Raw genomic sequence first — 12,073 nt, forward strand, 5'->3', positions numbered from 1 at the left:
TATAAGACCATATCTGTCGCAGGCATCTGGTTTAATCTCCTGTTTGATTGAACCGCTAGCCCATTCATTGGATGACGCTATTCAGTTGTATGACTAGGCCGAACGTTGATTGTACAAGCGTCACAAAACGTCCAACTAGTTAGCGGACTTAAAATCAGTCAGGTGGTGAATAAAACAAATATGGCGTCTAACAGCGAACAGCTGACACAAAAAGCACTTGTATTGTTATTTTTTGCAAATAAATTAGCTTTAAAGTGCGATATTTATGTTAAAATAGTGTGACAACATGGATTTCCCTATTATTACACCGCCGGCGGATAGTTTCAAAGAAAAAATGTGCTGAAACTGGATAATTATGAACAACAATATCATGGTACGTTTATTGTTATTGTTTAGTTAAATTGTGAGATGAGAGCTTTGTAACATAGTCTTTTTGTTGACTCTTGTCTGGTCATGTTCATCCTAACCAGACATTACAAAGTTGCTATACTATATCCCATTTAACGACTTCGCTGAATAACGTTCAGTCAAGACGTTGGACGTTACAGTCAACCACTTGACGAGTTGTTCTTTAGTCATTCAACTGAGTAGCGTCATCCAATGAACGGGCTAGCGGTTCAATCAAACAGGAGATTAAACCAGATGCCTGCGACATATCTATGTAGGTTCATGCATTCAGTAACGAAAGAAAAGGCGAAATCCATACTTCTAGTAAGATGGAGTACTCTTTATTAGTACTTACACAAAAATATACTAAATTTAATAACAAATTACAATTTAATTTGGGTACAAACGTACAAAAGGCTAATTAGATTCGCTTTTTCGCATTCCAACCTGAAAGTTTTATCCTTTTGTGTTTCTCACAATAGTAATTTCACAGCTCTTAATTTGTATTATAAAAATCTTGTCCAATACAAACCTGTATAAAATATTTTCACGACAGTTAGTAATAAAATTAATTAGTTTTGCTCTAAATCTATTGCTCTGCGTCTTAATTAAATATTGCGAACAAATCAAGTATTCAAATTTAATATCAGAAAGAGAAAAAAAGACCGAATTAATATTTTTTGGGCAAACATGAAAATGTCAACAAGGCCCTAAGAGCAGCGTACGGTACAATATCGTCGGGAAACATTATTAAAAATTTACAAAACAATCTTCTTTCCACTCCATTTTTACAAAGAACACGAAACAGCGTCGTTTCGTGTGCGAAACGTGGACGAATCCATGTTTTATCGTCGTCCAGGGGAGCTTTCTGTTAACGTGATACGTTTGGACTAGTATTTCCTTAGAATACGGATCCACTATTGTATAGTTAGAAAGCCACATCATCATCATCATCATCGACATAGGCCTCTCGCAAGGCTCTGTCCTCGGAGACCTGCCTGTTTGTGGTCTCCACTCGAGAACTCGTTTACTCCACCGGTCTTCGGCATATACGGCCACTGCCACTCCAACTTACAGATTATAAGAACTCTTTGTAAGAAAGGCACACAACAAATCCTTATAAAAAAAAGTATTGTGTAGTAATTGGCACAATAGTAAAAGTTGTTAGCAATTCTTAGTAAATTACTTGTAGTTGTAGTCTGGGACAACCTGGAAAAACCTCACCCGTCACGTTTGTTTTGCCAGACTGTAGTTACGGTATCTCAGATTTTTAAGTCCACAGATTTCTAAACAATCACAGATTCATAATTGATAGTCTTATATCGTTGGCAGCCCATCGTCAACCGATGCTTCCCTTTCTTCCACATGACTGGTTTTAGAAACAAACTCCTTTCACTACTTTGGTGAACTCTGAATCATGTATGAAAATATACGGATAGTAAATATTTCTAACATCCCTATAACATAACCAACATACATTATTAGTCGGCTTATCGTAGTATCTGACATAATAGCCCACTAGAACCTTCTACGCGCGTAAACCCAGTAATAACAAGGAAAAAGTAATTTATTACATAATGACAATATTATTCAAATGTCTGGGGAAGAATTTTCGGCTATAACTCACTGGGATCTACAGGGGGAGTCCTTAATTAACGATGTAAACTCGCCAAGTTTCACCCTAATCTGTTTTTGTTGCATTTTTGGCGCACCCTGTTTTTTAACCGCTGCGGCGAATGCCCCAGGATTTATTAAATGGGCCAAGTCTTAGTACAAAGCTTATTTTCAAGGAAATTATTCCTCTTTTTATCGTTTCGGTGAGAAATACAAGAGCTAGACTATGGTTTGTCACACCGTGAAAGAAGTGGTTAGTCAGATTAGCGCCAACTGACTGTCCAGGGTGCGGCGATCGTGCTTCGTAAGGAATTACTCTAATAACAAATAAAATAACGCTAGGGAAACAAAAAAAAATGAGATCCTTTTTTCAATTACAAATCGATAATATACACTTACGGGTAATGAAAAGGTTCCATTCAGAAAATCACTAAATTGCACTGAAACGGAAAAAAACTAACTTTGACTCCTTCTGCAATATTTAATTGCATTTATCGGCGCATCAGAATATTACCAACTAAAAACATAAACATTTTATTAAAATTTCCTGTTCAATGTTTGAAAAAATTGACGCCATTTTGTAATTGTAACTGTTTCTTTCCCCGTGAGTATACTTACTACTTACCTATATATACCGACATTTCACATACAAAAAGCCGCGAATGCTTATGCGTTTAGAAACATGAAATATTTAGTAATTATTCTGAAACTTACATAGCTACCTAATTACTGAACGAAAATCACTACACACCTAACAACATTTCTCCGCCTTCCAATGTTTTTGAACGATTCTCCTCTTTCTAGCTAATAACAATAAATATCAAGGCACTCCCCCTCGCAATTGTCACATAACTTATTTCGACAAAGTAAAATGTTTTATTTTTCTGTTCTATTTAATGACACTTTTGTACTAATGCAAGTTAGAAGTTTTCGCTGAAATCCCTATGTTTTATTGTAGAGGGGAAATGCAAGGGGCTGGATAAGGAATGTGTATTTGCCTACTTTTCACTTATACTATGTGAGTTTGTTAGATATAGAGCTCTAACAAAAAATATTTAGGATATCAAATATGTTGTAGGTTCGCTCCGAAACTCAACAATACAAAACCTCTGCAAAACAAAACTGCAATATTATCCATGACTCTATCTCGTTCGTTTGATCGCACCATGTGCTGACAGCAACTGACAACCGTTCTGACTGGCTAATCTCTCGCCACGGTGACAAGTCCTAGTTCAGCCCTGGTGCTTGTCACCGATACTATTAGAAGTGAAAACGGAACGTGCCGTGTTATTGAAAACATCACCTTGTTTGTTCGTCCGAGATTTATTACTGATATACAAGTAATTACCGCTGTGATGTTACGGGAAAGCAATTAAAAATACAGTGACATGTATATTTGTTGCCAATCTATTGGAAGATGGGAAGAAGCAGTACGTTTTAGTGAGTAAACAGGTCATTTATTGAACACTGTGAGAGTGAGCTAAGACAGTAACGGTCAAGAACCAGAAAGGGACAGCGATATTTGCATCTCATCGACGGCCTTGTTGAGTGACGCTGTCAAACCAAGCGGCCAATCAAATCTCTTCGCGCACTGTCAGTGTCACTTGTCACTTGTCAAATTTGACGTCTGTGACGGATGACGCTCCATTCCACGCAGTCAAATATACATTCTGTTGGTGCCTCGGTCCGTGTGATGTGATACCCAGAGATGTCTCGCGGCGAATTCACCCAGTGCCGGTGGGTTACCAGTGCTTTCCGTTGCTATGCATAGACAATGCTTTCTTATGCGGTCAATGCTTGTTTGCTTCATGGACAATGCTTTGATCTTAGTTAGACTCTGATTTTTGGTTTTATTAATTAAGTAATCTATATTGTACCGCCTCTTGCTTAAATGGCTATGCTTTTGTTTTCCATTGTGAATTGACATTTAAATATTATTTTAGAATTTTATTGTTTAATTTAATGAATTTTTATGTATTTACTTAAAGACTTTAATATATTTTGACTTTTTATAATGATGAATGAATAATAATTATATTAGTAATCTGTATTCAGACTTTTTTGGTTTGAGCATAAGGTACTGAAATTCATATAAGTATATATTATTATTATTTTTATTTTTTTTTATGTTTGTGTTCGGTCTAGTTTGACAATTAATTAATGTGACATTTTTGTTAAAAACAAATAGTATAAATATACCTTTTTTGTTATTTATCGAATATTATGAATGTTTCTAGGGCGGTTTGTCCCCACTGCCCCGGCTCCTCAAGACAGTTTGTGATTCCCAGAGGGTTGAATGTTCATATAAGCCGAGTGCATAGGGATGTTGCTTCCCAGCCTTCAGTGGATGTTCAGGGTGATGATGCCAGTAATTCGCGTTCCTTGTTTGAGGATTTGCCTATGTGGAAAAAAAGGGTCCGTATCCTTAAACATATCCCGAAAGGCGCGAGATGTTTGGCTGCAGAAAAGTTGTCTCAGGCTATTGAGAAGTGTATTCAGTCAAACACCACCCAGGATTGGTTTGAATTGCAGTCATTTGCTTACACATGCCTGAGAGTCCCCTCTTCCGCAGACAGGGGCAGGTCTCTGACGTCCAAGGTAAAAGAAAACCTCACGGCTGGTGGCTTGGGTGTGCCTTTGCCCACTGACGTCACGTCGCGGTGTGTATCGGCGAGCGGAAGGGCTCTGTATAAGCTAGTTGAGACCAAAGTTTTCGATGGTGATGTTAGTGGTGCGGTACGTATTTTACTGTCTGACTCTTCTTTGGCGGATGATAGCGATGCTACGGTAGAGGCACTTCGGCTTAAGCACCCGATACCGAGTAGGGACTTACAGTTTCCACCTGAACCGAACCTTTCTAGTGTATTTCTGACTGTGGAGGTGAAGGACGTTGCGCAGGCGATTGAATCGTTCAATAGTGGTTCGGCAGGCGGCTTGGACGGTATTCGCCCCGGTCATCTCAAGGAATTGACTTCACCTGCGGCTGGTGATGCTGGTGCGACTCTTTTACGCTCGTTATGCTCATTGGCGAATTTTATGCTGAAGGGAATGGTCAATAGAGAGGTATGCCCTTTTTTATATGGAGCCTCGCTATGCGCCTTAAATAAAAAGGATGGTGGTATCCGACCCATCGCCGTAGGTAGTGTGTTTCGCCGTCTCGTGGCCAAGCTCGGCTGCAGCGCTGTCAGAGAAGAAATGTCTGAATACCTGCAGCCTTTGCAGTTGGGGTTTGGTGTGCCTTTAGGGTGCGAGGCGGCCATTCACGCCGCTCGGTCTTTTGCCTATTTAAGGGATGGATCGGATAGCATCATTTTCAAGGTTGATTTAGAAAATGCGTTTAACATGGTGGAGCGGGACGTATTTTTAAAAAGGGTCTTAGAGCGCGTTCCGTCTCTCTTCCCGTTTCTCCACCAATGTTACGCAAGGCCCTCAAACTTATTCTTTGGAACTATCCCTGTCGAGTCTCAAGTAGGGGCGCAGCAGGGTGACCCTACGCCCCCTAATTTTTAGCCTGGCCATACATGACGTGGTGTCTTCCCTCCGGTCGCCGTTGAACCTATGGTACTTAGACGATGGCACCGTGGGGGGTGACGCAGATGAGGTTTTGAGCGACATTGAATCTCTGGTTCAGGGCTTGGCTGCATTGGGCTTGCGAATTAATCCACGGAAGTCAGAGGTGTTTGCGTGTGCTGGTCAGTTGTCGCCGGCTACCCAGGAACGGCTGGACGTGTTGGTGCCAGGTGCTAAGGTTTTGGACAGGACAACATTCATGCTTTTGGGTGCGCCAATTTTTCCCGAAGGAGTGCCAGCTCTGGTTCTGTCCAAGATGCGTACGTTGGCTGAAACCAAGTCGCACCTCTGCCAGCTTTCAGCACACGTGGCGCTTTCCATCTTGCGGGGCTGTTTGTCCATACCGAGGCTGACATATTCGCTGCGTACAGCCCCAGTTTGGCTGCATAGAGAGGAGTCCAAGCAGTACGATGAGGTGTTGAAGGACCTCCTGGAGGCTATTGTCAACATCAGCATGTCCAATGAGCAGTGGTCTCAAGCGGCGCTTCCTGTGAGGTATGGTGGGCTGGGTTTAAGGCGCTTGGAGGACACTCAACTGCCGGCTTTTCTGGCGTCGTCGTGTGGGGTGCTGCGGCTTGTCACTCGCATTTTACATGTTAATGGTGATGAGTTCAGTATTCCCCACGCGGCAGAGGCCCTGGAGTTATGGCAGTCTGTGTGTCCTGAGAGTGCTGTGCCGGTGCAGCCTGAGCGTCAGCGTGTTTGGGACGAGGAGCAGTGTCGCTTGCAGTTGAACACGCTGATGCTGCACAATACCGGGGCTGAGTTGGCGCGTTTGCGGGCGGTCTCTCAGCCAGAGTCAGGGTTGTGGCTGCATGCTTTGCCATCGCCGCAGTTGGGAACGTTGTTAGACAACGATTCCTTGCGGGTGGCGGTGGCTCTGCGTCTCGGCTGCACTGTGGTGGAACCCCATGTTTGTGTCTGCGGCGCGCGGGTGGATCAATCGGGACGTCACGGGTTACACTGTGTGCGTAGTGCGGGCAGGTTCTCACGGCACCATGCTATCAATGACATCGTCCGGAGAGCTCTTGTTTCTGCGGATGTCCCGGCGGTCCTGGAGCCACCAGGGTTGTCCCGGGCTGATGGCAAGCGTCCGGATGGACTCACCATGGTGCCGTGGGAGAAGGGCCGCAGTTTACTCTGGGACGCGACGTGCGTCTGCACCCTCGCGCCGTCTCACGTGCAGTCTACAGCGGCCAAAGCGGGTGCCGCTGCTGAAGCCGCGGCTCGGCTTAAAAAACTTAAATATAGCCAGCTAATGCAGCGGTATCTATTTGTGCCCATGGCTGTGGAGACGATGGGGGTGTGGGGAGAAGAGGGCAGGGCCTTCTTAAGGGAAATCACCAGACGCTTGAGGAGTCGTGGTCTGGGATCTTCTTCCGGGGCACACCTGATGCAGAGGCTATCCCTGGCTGTGCAGCGTGGTAACGCTGCCAGTGTCATGGGTACCTTTGGGTCGGGTGTGGCTCGGAGGGGTATTTTTGATTAGGTAGTTATAATAAGTAAGTAGTAAGTATATTTGTAGGTATATTATAATTATTATTAATTTTTTTTTTTGACGAAACTTCTAGTGGATATAATGCATGTTTGTGACTTATATGTTTTTATGAATAAATTATAATTAATTAGAAGTGTGTACAGTGCCACAAACTTATCTGTTCCGGTGACAGCTCACATAAATGACTAATATTTCTTAATTCTATAAGATTTTAAGTTTGCTCGTATTGTTTATTCGCTCTTGCGGTGTTAATAAACCCATCTAATCATTTACAATATACAATTCATTAGTAAGTAATGAGATATGGATCAATTTAGTTCGCTCTCACCGGAACAGATAAGTTTGTCACACTATAGGTATATGCGTCTTAGCTCGCGTAGAAAATAAACAACAAAACCAAACGAAGAAAGGCACCGTTTAATCTACAAATAAGTCTAAGATGGTAAGACATGGATCTTTAAAAGCTTTTCTAGGTAACCTAAGATAAACCTAGAATTTTTCCTCGGCCTATAGATGGTTGGCTTTGCAGATAAAGATTCTTAGGTGAACCAAGATTAGGGTTCAAAAGGTAATGTCGTAAATTTGGATTGGTTCTTCAGGTACGGTTTAAGTGCTTTTTGATGCTTAGTTCCTTGCTAGGACTGTGTACAATTCCTAGGCATATACTTAACTAGGCTGGTTCAAAAGTATAAGATCAAAATAGATTGGTAATTTTGGAGGGGTATTTGCTCACATTAATTCCTTCATTCGGTCGTTAAGCCTAGTCAGAGGCCTTCGGGCGGCTTGAAAACATCTGACAGTCGGTTGCCCACTTACCCGACAACTCTCTCAGCACAAGCTTGCTTGTGTTGAGGTCCACCAACCCGCACAAGGCCAGCGTGGTGGACTAGGCTTAAAACCCTTCCTTCATTGGAAGGAGACCCGAGCCCCAGCAGTGGGGTTGTAATGGGTCGTGATGACGTGATGAATTCCTTCATAAATGCAAAATAAAATAACCCCATTATGCTAATTAAACGTTAACAGACCACAAAACCAATAAATAAAAACATCACTTCATTACTTAAATTCCATTAAAAGGTTCATAGCAAGAGCAGTGTATACTTTGTATCTTTCCGCGCAATTAACCGTGGGCCGGCGCGGTCAGTCAGACCCAACCATTCATTTGTGCAATTTTTAATTAATCAATATCAGATGCGAACGGGTGCTGATACGTGGCGTGTCCCAGCTGATCACTGTCGGCGATAATTGAAGGATATCGTGTTGTAAATGGGTTACAATGTGTTGTAGATTCGTGGATGATAAGATGGAATGATAGTGCCAATGTTTGTAAAATGATGAGTAAATGTAGATTGGTAATATACCTGTTCAGATCGTGTAAGTTTTTAATATACTCGTATTGCACTTACTACAGTCATATTATTTAATTTTTTTTATTACTAACCCCATATTCTGAATTTAAGTGCTATAAAATAAATGGATTTGGGCTAAAGTGACTGATATAATTTTAAACTATAGCATCTTCCCACATTTTCTTGAATCCCATACACAGAATACTCAATTGTTATTCATTAAATACGTACGTATTCTATTCTATTATATTCTCTGTGGGGGTGTAGGTACCTGCACCTGGCTCTCTCGAGTGGAACCTTTGTGCATTTCCCAAGGTCTAAACTGCCTTCCTAAGCTTGGACCATTTCCCACCACGCTGGTCCACTGCGGGTTGGTGGGTTCACATATCTAGATATGCTAAATCTAGATATGCAGGTTTCCTCACGATGTTTTCCTTCACCATAAGAGCGATGGTATACATTGTACTTAAGTTAAAAGAACTCATTGGTACATGTCAGCGCCGGGATTCGAACCCGCATCTCTTGTGTGAGAAGCGGGCGCTTACCCGACTGAGCTACCACCGCTCCAATACGTACGTATCAACGTCTATAAATTTAAAAAATACAGAAAAATAAAAGAGTGAAACCCAAAGAATACAATCCTAATCCGAATTCACAAACTGTACAAGATCAGTCAGTCCCAACCCGTCAGCACGTGTTAAAATTTTAATTTGTCAGATAATATCGGATGGGCGTTGATCAGTATCGGGCCGTGTGCTTCGTGATTTTCGCATAATTAGCCGTTGGCTTCGACGGGTTAATTCCAAATTTGAATTTTTAAATTGGCGGTCAACTGTCAACTTCGTTGATGGTTTTTAATGGAATCTTTTACGCTGCGTTTTGTTGGGTTGTCTCTTGTTTGTATGCTTAATTTGCGGAAGGGTTATGAAATTATGGGTAAAATTATAGCATAGAGTGAAGTAGTGGTTAGGTGGGGAATGCCGAGGTATTATTGCTGATATTGAGAGAGGCCTATGTCAGGAGTGGAGGATTACGGGCTGATGATGACGATGTCAAATTTTAGAAAGAATATTTTTACAGAAAAAGTTTCGTATTTCGCTATAGCTTCGATAAAGCTATTCACTGTTGTACAGGTTGTACCTTGCCAAACTAACAAACCGCGTATTCATTCATTCAAATATTGACGGTTTGTTAGTTTGGCAAGGTACAAAAGTATAGCTACTTAAGAAGCTGGTCGTGCCCTATTTGAAATAGAAAATTTCAATGGAAATTTTAGATTTGCTCGTGCAATGAATAGAGTAACGGGAGGTAGGATCCAGGGGTCACTCTAGATTACGTAGCGCTGCTGAACGACTATTCAATATTCTCCCGTTTTAGTTGTAGGCAGGTTACTAACCTAAGTGCCAATTTCTCCATAGTCGGTTAGAGCATAACCAGGGAGTAGTGGTTGTATTTTGACACATCCGTCATGAATTTGATATAGATGAGGATTAATTTATAAATCAATACTTGTCGGTTAGATAACCAACTATGGAGAAATTGGCACTTAGTCAAATATTCGGCTAAACAGAGAGCTGAGCCGCTCAACACCACGTCAATGCCCATAACGCACCGATTTCATGGCATCTCTCTTTAAGCCCCTACAAAAAAAGGGGTGTTATAGGTTGAACGAGTCCGTGTATCTAACTGTGCTAGTGTATCTCCCAAACGGCTGGACCGATTCTCGATATGTTTTAGGTCATATGTAATGACCTAAAAAAACATCCATAGCCATATTTTATCAAAATCGACTCAGCCGTTCAATAGTTTCATAACTTTTAGTGTTAAATGTCGGGGGTTTTTAACGTTGGTTAGGTTATGCGAAGGTAAAGTAACCCTCCAGTGCAATCTGCGCCCGGCATCTGCCTACAATGGCCCTCAAACCAGTTCTAAGGTCTTCACGCAATTATCTACGCTCAAATGCAGTTGGTCTACCCCATTTGTGCAGAATGTGGGGATATTCCTTGGTGTGGGACGTTTTGTGTGAATGTTGGGTGAATTTCAGGTGTGAGGTATTTGTGAGCGTTTGAGAGCTCAAGTGTTGTGTAATCCTTCGGGGAACAGATTGGAATTTGGTGTTCTCATAACTTGAATTACCCACGCCGAATGTTTTGATATCTTAACTGACTGGCTAATGTTTTTGCTACGGTGTCTGGTCTGGTGGTTTGAATAAGCTTTAAATAAATAAATTATTTAATTCTAAGGATTATTACATTTATTCATCACATTTAGATCACATACCTACATATCTAGGTACATCATAATATATGTTCACGATTCTTACCCAGAAGGGGTAGTCAGAGGTGACTCAGGTGACTCGTAAGCGGGTCACCCGTATTTCCCTGTACATTTGTACTCGCGTGATTCGCGAGTTCGCGAGTTGTTTTTTCTAAAGATTACTTACTACATTATCTAATAATAATGTCCTCCTAGCCGAATTTCGACTACGGCGGCCAATCTCAATTGAGATCAGCCATCTACGCAGGAGTAGATTATAGTGCCCAAGTGTGTGCGCAGTACACAGGAGCACTCTCTGTTCCATCACTCTCATAGCCCAATGGGACGGATTGACCGACACGACTGGAGAGAGCTAGGCGCAGGACCGACTGCTTTACATGCCCATCCGACAGCATGGATCGTTTCACTGTTTCGGACATCAGGTGATCAGCCTTCTATGTCCTAACCAAACTTAGAACCACAATTTAGAAACACAAATTGATGGTCCCACCCGGGAATCGAACCCGGGACCTCTGGGTCGTGAAGCGAAGCTTCTACCACTAGACCACAGAGGCAGTTATCTACGAAACATGTCAAGCAGTGATCACTAAATACAAAAGTAGGCTGCATTATTAAAATCATTTTCATTTCCACCCCATTTAGTGTTTCGAACCAAAACCATACACACATCTAGCCATTAAAAAAATGCAAACTAAATTAGTTATTCGTATAAGCGTGGAGCTAGGAAGTCACTTTAGTTTACGAAAAACAAAGTATCGCAGCCCTGCTGCGCTATCCAAGATTCTATTTCGTCGCGTTAAGCTCCAATTTCTCCATAGTCGGTTGGATCGTAACATGCAAAGGTTGATCAATTAAATGTCATCTCCATATTAAATACTTGACAGATGTGTCAAAAGTCAAGCAATAATCCCTGGTTATTCTCTAACCCACTACGGCGAGATTGGGACTAAACGTGCTAATTATATAACAGTAGGGTACACCACACTTAAGAAGTTAAAAATCCTCGCTTGTCACATGTGACATAACTTGTATGGATCTGACAGATGTTTGACACGGTAGCAGTGCCCGTTCGTTCGTTTTTGGTGAAGCTAGAGAAGCCCTGCTGTTTCGCGGACGAAGCGGCACAAAATGTTGCATTATCATGTTTTGTTGGGCACAGAGTGGCATATTTCCCCCTCCCGGACTAGGGATGGGGGGACTGAGCTAAATGAGCTAGTTTTGTTGACCCACTGTGTCTAGGTCCAGCCGTGGACTGCTATGATGATGATGATGATGACTGTGTCGGGTATTCAGGATAAATTATCTGGTCTAGAGCTGTTAGTTTATTTCATTCCTTATTGCGCAAGTACAACCCAGTCAGCGTAAAAAGTTTCTGCCC

The 12,073-nt window shown here is 42.0% G+C and overlaps 1 protein-coding gene across 1 annotated transcript in view; it reads left to right on the plus strand.

Annotated features, from left to right (window-relative positions):
- LOC105382892 overlaps positions 1-12,073 on the plus strand; it is a 531,219-nt gene that overhangs the window by 80,554 nt on the left and 438,592 nt on the right. The window lies entirely within an intron of this gene.

Source organism: Plutella xylostella, chromosome 27 (assembly GCF_932276165.1).
Source record: "Plutella xylostella chromosome 27, ilPluXylo3.1, whole genome shotgun sequence".
Classification (NCBI taxonomy): domain Eukaryota; kingdom Metazoa; phylum Arthropoda; class Insecta; order Lepidoptera; family Plutellidae; genus Plutella; species Plutella xylostella.